Source organism: Rhinoderma darwinii, chromosome 2, assembly GCF_050947455.1.
Source record: "Rhinoderma darwinii isolate aRhiDar2 chromosome 2, aRhiDar2.hap1, whole genome shotgun sequence".
NCBI lineage: Eukaryota > Metazoa > Chordata > Amphibia > Anura > Rhinodermatidae > Rhinoderma > Rhinoderma darwinii.
The window spans coordinates 198860589-198879560 of NC_134688.1; positions in this window are offsets into that span (position 1 = coordinate 198860589).

The window sequence follows — 18972 nt, forward strand, 5'->3', positions numbered from 1 at the left end:
TGCAGAAAAACACACCCATACATTCCTTGCCATCCTATCAATGAGGTTATTAATGGTTGTCTGAGTAAGGTTATGCCAAGCTGAATGCTCCCATTTCAATTGCTGACCAATAATGTCCAAGATGTGCAAGATGGGAGACAAGTCTGGATGCATTGCAGGCCATGGTAGCACGTTTAGGCCACGCAGGCTGCTCACAGTAGCATGAGCAACATGCGACCTGGAGTTGTCCTGTTGAAAACAGCAATCAATGTAACGCCTAGCTGTTAGTGTACCTGAAGTGAAGACTAGAGGGGTTTACCATACATTATGCCACCCCACACCATAATCCTGGGAGTAGGATCTGTGTGACCCTCCCTTGTGAAGGCCTCTTCATGGTGTTGCCCACATGGTCTACAGACCAATCTCCGGCTATCATTGCATCCGAGACAAAAGTGGGACTCATCGCTGAAGAGGATAGATCTTCATTTCAGCCTCCATTGCCGTCTTGCTGTGCACCATGATAGCCTTTGAGAGCTGTGGCATGTGGTCAATGGGACACCTGTAGCTGGATGTCTGGTTTGTAGCGCAATGTCGTGCAAACACCTTCTGATGGTTTGTGCCGACACTGGCTGGCGCCCTAGGCTTGGGATGTGATGTCCAATTTCAATTGCAGTACAGAATGGATCACTACGCGCTCTTATTCCAGCCAGCTGATCTACCTGTCTACTAGAGGTTCGCCTCCAAACACCTCTTGCTGTCATTTCCATTTGTTGTTGTTCTCCCAACCTTCGGGACACGCAACATTGAACAGTGCTGACATCTCGACCTAGGCGCATAGTGATCTGCCGGAGTGATAAACCAAGGTCTCTCAGTTAAAGGATTTTGTCCTCTCAGTTTGTGACAAGTGGCGATAACTGGCACATCGACGAACAGGAGGCATCACGCAATCATCCCACACCACTTGATCCGATTCTTGAGGTTTCATGTGGCTAAAAAAACTTTAGTTTCAATCTGGCTTTTATGCCCATCCCACATGCCACAGATTGGAGCTAGGTGCTTGAAAATTTGATCATTTGCAGATCTTAACGACAACTGCTACTTCCTCGATTTGCATAACCTTACGGTTTGCCCTTCTTGATGTTGCAATTTCAATGTTGAGGAGTGTAGGTGAACTCTGTAAGGCCAGGATCACACAGGCAGAAACGATGCAGTTTTTTACTAGTGTTTTTTCCCCCGAAACACTGGAGTGGACACAAAAGAAAGGAGATGTATTTTTTTATACCTTTCCTTCCTTTCGGATCCACTTCTGGCTTTGGCTAAAAAATTTAGTCAAAATCTGCATCAAAACTGCATGTGTGATCCTGGTCTTAGTAGCTGAATATGAACCCACAAAGGCTTTAAGTACCAAAAGCGTATCTGTAGATCACTCATTTCAGATGCTAAGAGTACTGAAGCTTCTTTGCCTTTTAGTAAGATCAGTACTTATAAATGTCATATGAAAAATCTATAAATTTTATCTTGAATGTGCCTTCGAAATTTAACTCCTGTATGAAGCTCCATTATTAATATTCCCTACAAATCATGTCTAAGATATAAAATTTTATTATAATTTTCTAATAAGGGGAAAATGTATAATTATTTTAATAGAAAATAGAGGTGAACGTTAGACTGTATTGTAATTAATATTATTACATCTCGAATTATTAACTATTAGAATATAATATTAACTATGTAATATGTATAATGTATCCCATCTGTCCAAGTGCATAAATGGTCTCACTTCTCCATACTAACATAATGCCTGTGAATCCATTTAATTCTCGCAAAAGGACCAATCCATATTCTAAAGACTTGGCTTAACCTTGTGACATGAAGGTCACAAGTTCAGATCTTGGCAAGGTCTAATCAACCTCCCATCCTGTGAAAGTTAAAATGATTACTGTTTCCCTCTGACATTCTTATGATTGATGATGTACAAATTGCACATTAATTGTAATACATACTCCTAGGATACAAATTGATTTATAAGTTAAGAAGGTAGTTTTTCAATATTTAGGACTGGGATAGATGTTTTAGCCATTGATTTCCTAGCAACTAATACGCTAAAATTCTTAATTCTTTTTTTATTCTAATACATGTTTGATATTGATAATTTTTACTTGTAAAGCCCTTTAATAATACATATATGTTGAATAACCTAATTTCCCACTAGAATACCTGCCAAACGGCAAGTTTCTCAACTTTTATGGCAGTAAAGTCAACCCTAACCCCTGGCTTTTTTCTTCTAGATGGCTGTCGTTTACTTTCCATTGAAACCACTACTACTCTCTCTGCGGGAGGATATTGGGGGGGATTGGCAGGAGAGACTTCATGTGATGTCACAGCTTGGGCAATGTTTGGTAAGGTATAACTTTGAAGCTCAGGTTATTTGTTGTCTTATGGAAGGGGGCCTGTTATGTCTGTTCTATCCCTTCTCTGCAGCTCATATGTTTGATATTCTCCCATTGTAAACTTTTATTTGTATATCCTACTATGTTCCAGTATTTACCTGTATGTCCTTGTGTTAGGCTTATGACAATAGTATGGTCTTGTTTTTATTGTTATGTTTCAAATTGCAAAATAAAACCTTTTAAATAATAAAAAAAAAATAGGTGTAGCTTTAAAAGATGATAATATGCAAGGGTCTACTACCCCTAGGTCCAATGATTTGCAGGGGACAGAAAGCGGGATCCCAATGGCTTAAGATACCTAGTCCACTGCCGGTTGCCTGACTACTTAGAGTATCTCTGCTTTTAAAACATTATGCCATCTTCTATCTCTTTCTTCCCACTACCTTTTACTTTGAACTGTGAACATAGTCTAAACCTCTGTGTTGTGCTTTCCTCTATTATTCCTCTTGGAAATGTATGAATAAATTGACAACTGATGGTTACCATTAAAGGGACACATTATTGAAATGAGAATGCTAACACCCAGTTGTCAATTTATACATTTCCAGGAGGAATATCGAAGGAACGGCACAAAACATAATTCTAAGAAAATGTGCTCTAGAATTGTTATTTCATGGAAATGTTTACTAAAACAGTAATTTCATCTTTGTGCTCCTATTAAGTCCTGCCAAATTGCTTGTTCAAGTCCCCTGAGGGGACTAAAAACAAAATGTAGAATACAGGTTAATAAAGTTTTTTATTATTGATTTCAATGGAAGGTCAGAGGCGGAACCATAGCTTGAAAGAACATGCCGCTTTTTTTTTCCTGTGAGCGCCTAAAAGCTGTCCGGGGAAAAAAGCGCCTCTGCCTCCCAGTGAAATCAATGGGGGGGGGCAATTTCTTTGATTTCTGCTTCAAAATCCGCACCAAAAAACTCAGTGTGACCTGGGCCTAAGTGTAATGATCCGTGCACCTGTGTGATTATCACATGACCAGAAAAGAATTGTATCCACTAAAAGTAAAAAATTAAACATTCAATAACTACATGTGATCTTAAAAATGTTTAGGAATTTATACACACATTGGAAAATGATATAATTTTTCACTATACACTGAATAAGCTTAATCTGTAAAACGCATTGATTTCAATAATTTTTATTTTGAAAACAGTTTTAAAACATGCGTACAGAAAAATAACATATCTCTATGTATTCATTCCAATTAGTTCCATAAATTCTATACCAAAAAACATATCCAACACAATCACAAACACACACAAAAGAAAGAAGAAGAAAAAAAAAAGGGCAAGGGGGAGAGCAGCAGTCTTTTTTGTGTTTTTTTCCACCATAAAAACATATCCATTATGGTACAGATGAAGGTAAGTTCATTACGTATGAGCTTTCAAGCCTTGGTCTGGCGCTGCTTTTACATTTTTGTTCTGGATTGCAAATTACATGAATGTATAATTTCATGTTGTATATGTTGGTTTACTAATGCTATTACTTCCGAGACTTGGGAAATAAAAGCTAGCTTCCAGTTGCGGGAAATCACCTTGCGAGATGCCGTCAAAATATGTGCACAAACCCATCTATTCTTGTAGGGAATATTATCTAGGCCCAAACAGAGTACCGCTAAGGCAGCTTTAAATTGATTACTAATGCCTGTAATTTTTTAAATCAGATGGAATACTTGATTCCACAATGGAGCCACATAGTAACAAGACCACCACACATGTAGTGAGGTTCCTATTTGTCCACAGCCTCTCCAATAGGTTTGCTGGTGTAATGTCCGTGGCTGCGGGCTGTCAGCTCCAGCCTCCCGCTGACAGCCGCAGCCACGAGTCGGCAAGCGCTGGCCCCAGCCTCCTCCTCAGGAGACGCCAGCGCTTGCTTGCATCCACTCACCTCCGCCGGAGCCCGCAGGGTGCGCGCGCACGCTCGTCCCCGCTCTTAAAGGGGCAGCGCGAGTACCGGACATCTTGAACGACCTTTGACCCGTGAGTACCCTGGGCTATAAGAGGGGTCCAGCCCCCTAGTTCGAGGCCTGAGCGTTGTTAGTCTTTCCCATTCTGTCCCGCAATGGTCTCTTAGTGTCTCCCGTTCAAGATTTTACCCATGCCCTGTTACCGTTCCTGTATTCCGTATTGTTCCAGTTCCTGTGCCTACCAGCGTTGGAATAGTGTCTTCTGCCACGTCAAGTGTCTTCTGCCACGTCAAGTGTCGTCCGCCACGTCAAGTGTCTTCTGCCACGTCAAGTGTCTTCTGCCACGTCAAGTGTCTTCTGCCACGTCCAGTGTCTTCTGCCACCTCCAGTGTCGTCTGCCACGTCAAGTGTCTTCTGCCACGTCAAGTGTCTTCTGCTTCATCGGATACTGCCCGCCACGTCTGGCGCCACCTGCCGCACCAGCCTCCATCCGTACTGGAGCCACAGCCACCGCCCGGACTATTTCAGGTACCCAAGCATTACTGTCTGCGATTGACTTCTGTATAGACTGCGACCTGGTCAGCTGCCTCCCCGCTATGGCAGAGCGGCCTAGTGGGTCCACATACCCTGTGTCCGTGACAGCTGGTAGTTAGAAAGTATACCAGATCTTGCAGGGGTCAGATACCATATTAATTGTATCTTCCTATTCTGTTTTGCATGATTTATACAGTTTGAGCCTTTAATCAGCCAATATAAAGCAGATTTCCATTCCTCTATAGAAAATTTAGTCTGAAGCGCCTCTTCACACTTAGTCATGAACCCTGCTTTATTGAGTAGGGTGTTGGTACGTAGGGAAGTATGGGCTGTAGACAATCCTCTTATATTCGTTACTGTTCCCAGAATTTTTTTTTCGAAAAGAGGGGATATTAGTAATTACCTTGTACTATATTAATAGATGATAAAACATTTTGAATTTGCAAGAATTGATAGAACATAGAGTTGGGTAAGACAAATTTCTTATGTAAGGTATCAAATGAAACTAAAATATTATTATCATACAGGTGGGCCAAAGTGGTGACACCTCTTCTAATCTATTCCCCTAAACATAGATAAGGTATATGATATTCCATAGACAGTAGTGGAATATCAGACCTCGATGGATTGAGAAACTACTTTTTCAAAATGATAGACCCCCCCATATGAAAGTAGCATCTCGCATAGTATATAGCGGCAGCTGGAATCTAAATGGTTTTAAAAATTGAACAGGTAAATAAGCTATAAGGGAGGATCCTTTAACAAATGATTCTTCTATACTCAACCATTGTTGAAGTCTTGGTAGGTGCCCACCATTCTTTTGTTTGATCAACTATATTAGCCTTATAGCACCTGGTGATATCGGGAACTCCCACACCTCCTTTTCTGATAGACGGGTATAAAGCAGACTTGTTAATTCTAGATCTAGAAGAAACCCAAATAAATTTCAGCATATCCGTCTGAAGTTGTTTAAAAATTTGCGTGGGTGACATCTAAATTTATACAGGCTCTTAGGCAAAATGAACATTTTTACAACGTTTATTTTTGCAATCCAGGACAAATAGTGTTGGGAGTATTTAACGTAATCAAACTGCAACTCTGTTAGTAGGGCTTGTAAATTAGTATTAATAAAATTCCTGTTTGGTAGCAAAATATAATCAAGAACCCACTTAAATTTATATTGGATTGGTATAGTATCCCATCTTTCATATGTTTTGAAATATAAAAGGGTTCAATCTGGGATTTGGAGGGGTTGAACTTATAATAAGATACTGAAGAGAATTTGTCTAAAATACGAACATCCTCTACCAGGGAGGCCTCGATCAGAGATAATATAATATCGTCACCATATAAGCCGATGACATATACTTTTGAACCCACTTTCATCCCTGTATCTCCTGTGAAGTTCGCATTCCGCCATGGGTTCTATTATAAGGGAAAAAACAAGGGGATAACGGGCAGCCTTGGCGACTGCCATTGTAATACAAAATCTTTTGATAAGAAATCCAGAGGGCAAAGCCTGTGCTGTAGGCTCAGAGTATAGTCCCATAATGGCATTTAGAATAAAACCAGCAAATTCAAATTTAAGCAATACAGCTCTCAGGAACCCCCAATGTATTCTGTCAAAAGCCTTTTCGGCATCGAGGGACAGAAACAGTTGGGGTCCTCGATATCTCTGCTATCTGGAGGAGGTTTACCATACTTCTTGGGCCATCCCTACATTGACTTCCCTCTACAAAATCAACTGGGTCTGGAAATAGGAGGGCAGGCAATAGCTTGTGAATTCTCATAGTCAAAATTTTTGAAAAGAGTTTAAGATCTGCATTTAGTAAAGAAATGGATCTAAAATGAGTTGGTGAATACAGCGACCTCCCTGGTTTAGGGAGGGTAACAACTGTGGCACATTACATTTCAGATGGAATCAAGCCTGTAATGGAGAAATGATTGAACAGGCGATTCATATATGGAACTAATGGCTGTTCAAAGACTATATAATACTCTTCTACGTATTCATCTGGTCCAGGAGCTTTGTATGGCTTGAAATTTTTTACCGCTTGCAAAATATCCAATTCTGTAATAGGATTATTTAAACAGGACAGATTTTCTGGAGAGATCCTCCGCAGCGACACAGACTCAAGAAAGGAGGAGATTAATGTGGATGAGGGTTGTATAATAGATGGGTCTTCTTTTAGGTTATGCAATGCATAATAATAATCCGCATAAGCATCCGCTATTTTTTTGCGGATGTGTAACCAAAGTACCATCAGGATGGCGCAGAGTTTCATTTTAGTGACCGCTGTTCTTTGTTTTACTTGTTTTGCTAATAAGGCTCCTGCTTTATCTTCCATATTATAAAAACGCGCCTTAGTGCGCCGTAAAGCATGTTCATATTTATATAACAAAATAGAAACTGTAAAAGCTTGATAGATTTCTTCCTCAAAATGGGTTTGGCTATGTAGTTGTAATAGTAACACATATGCATCATCACATTATGACAATTATGGGAGACAGAAATGGTACTCACATGCCACAATCTAGGACAGTAATTTGTTCAACACATTTTTTTAAATGGCACGCAACATGTAAAGTCTATGTAGACGTTTGAAAACTTTTTTCGTTTTTTTAAATAAAAATATGTATCAGTGAGATTGGTGAAACTCTCTATTTGCTTTTTATTAAAAATTATATTTACTTTTTTACTTGCGCTGAGATCTGAATCCATCAGGTCAACGGCACTGACGGGTTCGGTGTCAGTGGGTCAGACATGCAGGATCCACGTGTTATCGATCACATCTAAGTTCATAACTTAGATGTGATCAGTAACAGATCAGAGACACGCAGGACCCGCTGACACTGAACCCGTCAGTCGATACAGCTGCTCTTCATACAGAATACAAAGCAGCTTTATTTCAAAAAGTAAAAATAATTTTTAAGGAAAAGTAATTAGAAAGCTGCACCAAACACACTGATACACATTTTTATTTTTTTTAAATGTTTTCAAAGGTGTACATAGCCTTTAAAAAATGTGTCAGAGAGACAACCACATTCTGCAGTATAACAACCAAAATAATATCATAAAAGTGCATTCACGTTTTCTTCTAGAACCCTGTTGGATTAATATAATACACCACAGATGACACATTTATGTGCCTCCCATAAAATACAAGGATCTATATTAGAAGTGTCATTTGTAAAAAAAAATAGCCCATTACAGATTCCCTAACGATTCCATACACCGCCTGGTGTCTGATCAAGGAAGCATTCAGCTTCCATTGCCACTGAGGTGAAATGGGGTGTACGAGGGAGATTGTCAATGTAATAAGGGCATGATCTGAAAAGACAATCGATGATATTGAAGAGGAACATTGAAGTATCCACCAGGCGATGTTCATATAGTGAGCATTTCATATATCGACGCTTGGGTTGAGAGATACTAGATGTGCCTGTTGAAGTATCAAGGGATGGGTCGAGGGCAACATTCAAGTCTCCTCCTAAAATCCAGGTCCCCTCTCCAAAATCATTCAAGGTTTCCAGGAAGCCAGTTAGGGCAGAGCCCCGTCCTGAGTTAGGTAGATAGAAGGAGGCGAGTGTAAACACCTGAGTCAAAATTTGCTCCTCAACAAGAAGCATTCAGCCTGCTTTGTCAGTACGAGACTCCATGAACTCCCATGGGAGAGAACGAGAGATCAATATGCTTGTGCCCTTGGAAAGTGAGTCAGGTGAAAAACTATGGTATGCTGTAGGAAACCATATACTAAATAGCTTGAAGGGCTTATGAATACAAATGTGCGTCTCCTGTAGAAACGCCACATGCAAATGGTGACGTTTTAGGGGGCGTTTCAAAATTGAGCATTTCTCTGGGCTGTGAAGTCCCTCTACGTTTAATGAACCCACTATCAATTCTGTCTGAGAGGAAGGAGGCATACTGGTAGGTAGTCCAACAAAAAAAAAGAGGGGGAGGGAAAAAGAAGCACAAAGTCTGAGTTCTCGGGTATCCTTCCCAAGAATAACAACTCCCTTAAAATAAAACTAATAATTTCAAGAGGTGAAGAATGGGGTTTAGTTAAAATATGGACTGGGCAGCGTAAAAATTAGAAACAAAAATTAGTAAATAAATAAATAAACACAATCCATAAGAGGAGCTGCACAGAAAAAATATGGTGGGTGTTAAACCTCAAGGGATCTGGACCGAAGATCCCATCAATCAAGCCCATACAAAGTCCAAGGAAGTAATTCCAAGAAAAAAGGCAGCACTCCGAAATGATATACAAAAAACGGTGTTTATTCACCCAGTGTGTAGCCAACGTTTCACCTTCTCATTGAAGCCATTTTCAAGCTTGAAAATGCCTTCATTGAGAAGGTGAAACATTGCCTACACACTTGGTGAATAAACACAGTTTTTGTATATAATTTCGTAGTGCTGCCTTTTTTCCTTGGAATTACTCCCTTGGACTTTGTATGGGCTAAATAAATAAACAAATATAGAAAAAGTAAAAAAAGAATAAATAGAAGAAGGGTCAACAAGGGCCCCAGGCACCAAGAAGGAAAGATAACTTCAAAGCAAGAATAGAGGACAGAAGGAAGAGCCAGGTTGAGAGATTACATTCTTTTTATAGTAGGCATCGTTCCCAAGTATAACAATTCACAAAGAAAAACAAAAAAAAGCAATAATATTCATATTATTTATCCCTTTTTCTGTTATTTTTTCTCTTTTCTTCTTTTCAATCTCTCCTCGACTGCTACATGAAATTATTAAAACATCCATTAAACTTCTGCTGCCAAGTTTTCCGTTATATCTTAGGTTGGAGATGCTTGTGGTGGTAGACCATAGGCTGGAAGTTGGGTTTGTCTAAGTCGGCATTGCGGCGGAGTAGATAACCTATCTACTACCAACTAATTTGGGATGTATACTGGGGACACAGCTAAGAAATCGAACAAATCTGCAAGTTCCTCATAGCAATGAAGATGAAATGCTAGGATGTCTCTCGTAACAATTAAGTGGAAGGGGTGGCCCCATAAACACGTGCCCCCTGATACACATATTTTGGCCAGCACTGGTTGGAGAATAGGTCTCATATGGTGAGTATGGACGGATACATTTGGGAATTATTTCACTGTTGAGCCTTCTAGCTGGATTGGGCCATGATTAAATAATTTTTTTTAAATACATGTTCTGTACAAGAGAGGCCAAAACCCCATTCACATGTATTGTACTGCACTTTACTTCAGATTTCTGGTGCTGAATCTGCACAGAAAATTACCAATAAATCCGCCACATCTAAACGAGGCCTGAATACCCTAAATGTAACATTTTCCTTATATATTACAGTTATAATACATGTCGTCAATAGTTAAAATAAAACATGATTTTCGAAAATAAACTTAACAGATTACAAAAAAATATATATTTATGTAAAATAAGGCTCCCATTCCAGATGTATATGAATAACAAGTATTATTAGGCTCAGTTGAAATTGCTCGATGATGTCAATGACAGTGCTACTAAATGCAACTTAAAACATACACAAATAATTATCTGCACACTTAGCTTCTCCACGGCACCAATTTCTTTCCACTGTTTTACCAGTAAGAGGCTTGTGAATTAAACAGAAAAAAGATCAGCTCGGTTTAGCCTCTGGATTTGAAGGTAATTTTATGAACCTATTAGACTCTCAGTAAAGTATTTCTTCTCCTAGTGTATCAATGTATATTATATTCTCAATGATAATCACTGCCACATAAAACAAACTTAAACGTGCAAAGTAACTAAAACAAGGCTCATTTTGTTGCAGTAGATGTCACACTTGCCTAAGTGCCGAGAACCTGGCTTTAAGTGCTGTGAATGTACTGTACATTTCAGTTTATATTGTTTATATTGTACACTCTAGCTAAAAATTCCTTCCATTCAGTTTTCTATGTACAGTATGTATGTGTATGTGTATGCATGCATTTATGTAACGCTATATTCAATATACGTACACATTTCTGCTTCCAATATTCTGTTTTAAAGGCTTCACAACCATTTTATTGATCCAATGGATTTAAAATTAAGCTAGCAGAAGGGCAATAAAATGACTAGCATTCAATAAGTCTTGATTAAAAATGTCATATTTATGTCTACAGCTCCTTTGCAGAGCTATGTGTCTCCAAGGTTTGACATAACAAACTCTGTGTAGCCAGATCCTGCAGCCTTAAGGTCCTATTACATGGCCCAATATCGGCCTTGAAAACAAGCGCCGATCAACGAGGCAGCTCGTTGATCGGCGCTGATTTATTCCTTTCACAAGGAGCAATGATTGGTTATGTATGTGGACAAGCGATCATTACTACGATCATTCGTCCACATGCATTTCCATCATGTCGGAAGCACATCTCCATGTTTACACGGTTTACACAGGGAGATGTGCTGCTGCCAATGATAATATTTATTGCTGCATAAACTAGCATCATTGGCCTGTGTTAAAGGGCCTTTACATAAGTCTGCATAGGTGCTGTAGACAGAAAAGAATGCAACATTTTTTTATGAAGACTATTGGAAAATTGCTTAATTTTTTATAAAATATCATTTACTATAAGTGTATGCTCAAAGTTACTTGCAATGATTTTTCCCACCTTATTGTGAATTATGATGATGCCCACAGTTTTTTAATTTGGTCATCATTGCGCTAAGAATTTAAATAGGAACTACACCTTTATCCAACTTTTGCTATGTTATAGAGACAAGTAAACCTACAAAGAACCTCAAAACAGGGTAAAGCAAAAAGGAGAATCCCCAAAATGATTCAGAAGCAACCTACAAAGCGCAAAAGCGCAAGGGGACATAACATCCCAATAGAATATAAAGATAACTACCATGAATAGTAAAAAATATACATCTTTATTATAACGATACATGGTATTACAATAATAAATACAGCAAAAGTGAAGGATCATATATAAGGAGAAATAGCAGTCAGGTACAGATGACAACATACCATGAGGGAAACAAGAGACAACCAAACTCTGAAACACGTCCCAATAATGCACATACCATACACACAAATATCGTATAATGGCAATAAGGTATACAAAGTATAAGTATATGAGGCTATATCAATGACAGAAATGCTGCCCGTTGGAAAGTGTGCATAGCAAATGCCCGCTACAAATCAACGGCGCAGAAACAGGCAAAAGTAACAGATATATGCCAGAAAAGATAGTGTGGAAACGGATATACCTGTGGACATAATGGCACCATGGGACGTGGAGAGATGGCACAGGAACGCCTCGACGCGCGTTTCGCCTGCGACCGGCTTCGTCAGGAGGCTGATCATTATTAAAAAATGGGGGGTTTATATATTAGCAGCAAATGACTGATTCATTGGTGGCACCTGTGGAATGCACGTCCAAAGCGGCGCTCAGAAGCCATGATGCAGACACTGCATCAACAGGAAGCGCCAGGATGTCCACGTCGTGACGATGCGTCTCAACAGCTGAAACGCACGTCACCATGGTAACGTGAACACACAAGAGGCACTCCGGGATGCAGTGCCCACAGCGCATGCGCCAATGAGCGTCTGTGCAAATAGAGCACAGAGACCATTAAGAAATCGATGGACATCTAATGTACATACATTTAATAGGATGCTGCTGCATAGTGGATGGATAAGAATATATAGTTTTTCATTTTTAATCCTATATCTCAGTATTAATAAATATAATAAATAGAGACATCAATATAAAAATATATATATATATATATATATAATACAGAAGGGAACCCATACATAAAATAAACAAAGCAAATAAAAAATAAAATAAATAACATAAAAAACATATATAACTACAATATCTAAATTAGTACATAATAGATCAAATTGAAATTTCATATAATTCATAAAATATACATAATAAATATATAAACAAACAGACAAAATAGAAATATATGCAAAAAGTGACACAAATTTTTTTTTTACCTTTAAGGATCGCTTTTTTCTGCAGCTCCAGGGCACGGTAATGGGGGCAACATGTGCGCCCTCATATGCTAACTTGCTGTGGGAGAGAGAGTTTGTCCTCAACACTCCTGGTCATGACGCCGTACTTCTCTGGTCTAGATACATAGACGACATTTTATTCATCTGGCAGGGCTCCACCGAACATCTGGAATCTTTTCTTTCATCTCTGAACGATAATAATTGAAACATCAGACTTACTTGGAAGTTTAGTCGGTCATGTGTGGAATTTCTTGATGTCTTGATATCAAAGGATGTTGATAATATTGTCTCTACAGACATTTTTAGGAAGGAAACCAATGCACTTCTCCATGCCACTTCCTCCCACTACCCAAAGGTCAAGAGGGCTATTCCAACAGGCCAATTTTTAAGAGCTCGGCGTATCTGTTCTAACATGAATAAATTTGAATATCAAGCTTCAGATATGTCAGCACGTTTTCGTGATCGTGGATATAATCAGAGGGATATAAGACGTGGGTATCTCAGAGCTAAACAAACACCACGTGAGGGATTACTGGTGAGTAAGCCCAAGTCTAAAGAAATTTTTGATCCTAATGTCAGGTTTATTACTACCTTTAACTCTCAATGGGGTGAAATTCGCAAAATTATGCAGAAGAGTTGGAACGTGCTCCTCACGGATCTTGATCTAGCCACCTGCTTGTCTAAATATCCCTCTATTACTTGGAGGAGATCCAAAAATCTGCGTGATCTTTTGACCTCTAGTCATTACATTTCCAAGACTCAAATGAGTCCATTTGGTAGTCGAGGTCCACCCTGGGGATCATTTAATTGCGTCAGCAGCGCTGCCTGCAAATTTATTATACGTTCATCCTCCTTCTATGACTCCAAAAAAGATCGAGAATACAAGATTGTGTTCAACATAACTTGTAAAACGGAGGCTGTGATTTATTTTGCAACATGCCCCTGTGATTTGATTTATATAGGAATGACTAGTAGGCCCTTTAAGACACGTGTACTTGAACACGTTAGTAAGATCCGTACAGCAAACAACACCAAAGATGTTGACCAACTACAGCCGATCGCTAGACATTTCCATCAATATCACTCCTGTGACCCTAGTGATATAAGATTTCGGGGCATTGACAGGGTCAATTTGGGTTGTAGGGGTGGTGACATCCGTAAAGCCCTCCTGAAAAAATAAAAAATAAAAAAATGAAGTGGATCACTCTGCTAAATACCAGCACACCTTTTGGCCTCAATGAGGCCACTAGCTTCAAACCTTTTCTATGATTGTTATAAGCAGCGCAATTTTTAGTTTTGGGGGATTGCTTATGTATTGCCAATATTCTAATCTTATTTTTGTTATATTCTGGTGTTTCTGGCTCTATTGGTGTCTCTATTCATCCTGTGAGATGTGCGTCCTCTTTTATGAAGATTGCTAGTGACCATCAGTCTTGGACATGCTGCTTAGTGTTGCTGTGTTTTGTTTTTTGTTTTTGTATGCCTGACTGTTTTTTGTTTGTCTCTTTTGTTTGTTGTTTTTGTTCTGTGTTTTGCGTCTTGTTTTTTGTCTGTTGTTTTTTGTTTTGTCTGTTTTTTGCGTTTTGTTTCGTTTTTGTTTTCGCTCTTTTGCTTTTTTTTTTTTGTTTTTTTTGTTTATAATTATTTGTATTGTTTATTTGTATTTTTGTATGTGAACTCTATATTAATGTATGCATTACATATGTTTACTTTGTCAATTATTAACGCCTTTTTTCATGCGTTATCATAGTCCTTATATTTCTGAGCACTTGTATGTATTTCATTGGTTATTTATGTCTCACCTGTATTTCTACACTTTTTATTATTTTTTATTTTATTTATTACTTTATTATAATTTTTTTTATTTAATTAATGAATAAATAATAATTAATTTTTATTATTTTTTATCTTTCTTTTTAATTTTTATCTTATTATACATGAATTTTTTATCACTTTCTATCTTTCATAATTCTTCCTTATTGTGTTAACAATACACTCTTCTATATTTTGGTACAAATTACACATATTCACTTTTTTGTGTCACTTTTTGCATATATTTATATTTTGTCTGTTTGTTTATATATTTATTATGTATATTTTATGAATTATATGAAATTTCAATTTGATCTATTATGTACTAATTTAGATATTGTAGTTATATATGTTTTTTATGTTATTTATCTTATTTTTTATTTGCTTTGTTTATTTTATGTATGGGTTCCCTTCTGTAATTAAAAATTAAAAACTATATATTCTTATCCATCCACTATGCAGCAGCATCCTATTAAATGTATGTACATTAGATGTCCATCGATTTCTTAATGGTCTCTGTGCTCTATTTGCACAGACGCTCATTGGCGCATGCGCTGTGGGCACTGCATCCCGGAGTGCCTCTTGTGTGTTCACGTTACCATGGTGACGTGCGTTTCAGCTGTTGAGATGCATCGTCACGACGTGGACATCCTGGCGCTTCCTGTTGATGCAGTGTCTGCATCATGGCTTCTGAGCGCCGCTTTGGACGTGCATTCCACAGGTGCCACCAATGAATCAGTCATTTGCTGCTAATATATAAACCCCCCATTTTTTAATAATGATCAGCCTCCTGACGAAGCCGGTCGCAGGCGAAACGCGCGTCGAGGCGTTACTGTGCCATCTCTCCACGTCCCATGGTGCCATCATGTCCACAGGTATATCCGTTTCCACACTATCTTTTCTGGCATATATCTGTTAATTTTGCCTGTTTCTGCACCGTTGATTTGTAGCGGGCATTTGCTATGCACACTTTGCAACGGGCAGCATTTCTGTCATTGATATAGCCTCATATACTTATACTTTGTAAACCTTATTGCCATTATACGATATTTGTGTGTATGGTATGTGCATTATTGGGACGTGTTTCAGAGTTTGGTTGTCTCTTGTTTCCCTCATGGTATGTTGTCAACTGTACCTGACTGCGATTTCTCCTTATATATGATCCTTCACTTTTGCTGTATTTATTATTATAATACCATGTATCGTTATGTAATAATAAAGATGTATATTTTTTACTATTCATGGTAGTTATCTTTATGTTATAGAGACAAATCAGAAGTCTGGAGTGGTGTGGGTCTGGGTGCTGAGACCCCTCACCATTGCTGAAACGAAGGTGCAGAAGTGCTTAGCTGAGCGCCCTGCACCTTCGGCTGTGATCGGCGCTCCCTGTCAAGCTGAAGACGGCTCTCATGGTCGTTCTATGTAAGCCGTCTTCAGCCTGACAATGAGCACTGAAAACAGGCGAAGGTGCAGGTCGCTCAGCTAAGTGATTCTGCACCTTCGTTCCAGCAATGGTGGGGGGTTTCAGCACCCAGACCCCCACCGATCTAAATTTCTGATATGTCTCTATGATATATCAAAAGTGTGATGAAAGTGTAGTTCCTATATAAGTTGCAACTGATGGTAAAACTAGCCATTCTGGCACAATCCCGTTGGAAATAGACTACTAAAGCTACAGTAATATTTGTATGAATAAAGAAGGTTTTCTTCATTTTCAAGGTTAAGGCTGTCACGATCTGTGGGTATGTGGAACCACTGGTTTATACCGCCGTAGCGGGATAGTAGCTGGCCAAACAGTGTACTAAGTATATGTCTGTATAGTCCAAGTACAAGGGTACCTGTAGCAGTTCAGACAGTAGTAATGGCTAGGCTCATATGTGACCTTGGCAGCAGACACCAGGCGTGGTGAAACACAGCAGGCGTGACCGATGGCAAAACACGACTCCAACTTTCTAAGGCACAGGAACAACGGTAGCACGGGATACAGGATACAGGTAGCAGGTACGGGAACACTGGGATCAGGATAACACTAAGGGACCAATTGCAAGACTAACACGGGTAAACACAACAATGCTCAGGCCATGAGTGAAAGGCCAAAGCCCTTTTTATAGTCCAGGGTGATCATGGGTTAATTGATGATTATTTTCATGTGCGTGTGCTGGCCCTTTAAGGCCAGTCACGAGCGTGGGCGTGCACCCTACGGGACACAGCAGAACGGAGTGGAAGTGAGCGCTGGCGACTCCTGGGAATCCATGGCTGCGGCCCTCAGGGGTTGAGTAATCCCGACGGTCTGTGGCCGTGGACGCTACAATGGCTTCCTCCCTTTGGATCTTTTTCAAACTTTTTATTCTGCCCTGGGGTACACCACCAATAATAAACTGTTAGTAATAAGGGAAAGGAATATGGACGGGAAAAAAGAAGAGGGCAAAAGGTTACCTGAATCGCTAGATCTCTTAATAAAATGAATGTGCCGGCAAGAGAAGGCATAAATTGCCTAAAAGGGAAATATAGGGTTAACAGTCCCCTTTATATAGAACACCCTATTACAAATTGTCAGATCCCATTTACTTTTTGTTAAATATTCCATTTCTACTTTTTTACCATTTTATAATTTTTACCATAAGCAGTAAGGTGATTAAATAAATGGAAATAGGGAGCAAAGGTTCGAGTATAATAGAATGTGACCACTGCTTCGGATGTTCACTTCCTTTGTTTTTAAATAGGTAGTACTCTATTCATATGCTTTTAGTTTTTTATTATTTATTTATTTTAATACCATAGTACACTTTCTCTTGTAATTGCAAGACAGATAGTTCTGATCTAAGGGCCTGTTCACATCAGCGGTGGTTTCCGTTGAGCGGTTGCGTTGGACCTTTCCGTTGGAGGAACCCCTCAACGGAAAGGCAAACGTAAGCTATAGGTTCCGTTTGCATTACCATTGATTTCACTGGTAATGCCTCCATTGTTTATGGCTTCTGTTTGTCACCGTTGTGTAAGGTTTCCATTTTTTGTACGGAATCAATAGCGCAGTCAACTGCTATTGACTACTATTTTATTATTTAGTATTTTCTTCTAAGGTGAAGCGACCAAAATCAGTTAATCTGCCATTTGGCAGGGCTTAATAAGAGCACCAACAAGGCAGACCTGGGGGCATTCATTAACCTCCCAGGTTGCCATAGCAACTACGGGTGGGTGGGGACAATGGAATGACAGATGTCGCCCCACCCTCTGTCTAATAACTTAGATTCCGCGTTCGCTATTGACTGCGTAAGTAGTTAAACGGTCAAGATCGGAGTTATCTCTGAACCCTGCAATTATAAAAGGGTGTCAGCTGTCATACAAAGCTAATACCCACAGCGTATGGAGAGAGCTTAGCCCGTGAGCCTGCTCTATACTTCCGCTTCCGACTTTTGCCATATATACATTCCTTAAAGGCAACCCATAAAGTTATGTAAATCGAGGACGTAGCAGGTATCGCAAAGATCTGCAATTTCTCAAATTTTCAAGCACCTAGCTCCAATCTGCAGCATGTGGGAGGGGCATAAAAGCCAGATTGAAAGCAAAGTTTTTTAGCCCCATGAAACCTCAGATCAAGTGGTGTGGGATAATGTGCGATGCCTCCTGTTCGTAGACGTGCCAGTTAGAGGCAATTGTCGCAAACTGAGAGGGACAGAATCCTTTAACTGAGAGACCTTGGTTTATCAGTCTGGCAGATCACTACGTGCCTAGTCCGAGATGTCAGCACTGCTCACTGTTGCGTGTCTCGGAGTTTGGGAGAAAAACAACAAACGGGAATGACAGTAAGGGTATGTGCACACACACTAATTACGTCCGTAATTGACGGACATATTTCGGCCGCAAGTCCCGGACCGAACACAGTGCAGGGAGCCAAGCTCCTAGCATCATACTTATGTACGATGCTAGGAGTCCCTGCCTCGCTGCAGGACAACTGTCCCGTACTGAAAACATGATTACAGTACGGGACAGTTGTCCTGCAGCGAGGCAGGGACTCCTAGTATCGTACATAAGTATGATGCTAGGAGCCCGGCTCCCTGCACTGTGTTCGGTCCGGGACTTGCGGCCGAAATACGTCCGTCAATTACGGACGTAATTAGTGTGTGTGCACATACCCTAAGAGGTGCGCGGAGGCAAACCTCTGCACGCACGGATGGTCTGATTGGAAGAATGGCACGTAGTGCCCTTCCCCGTGGCTTTCAAATGGAAAGTTTATAAATGCAAAACTGTTTATGTAGGGAAATCACTTTTTATTCTTCTATTTTAATCATAATATAAGCCCAATTTGGAGCTGACTTGGGAGTCA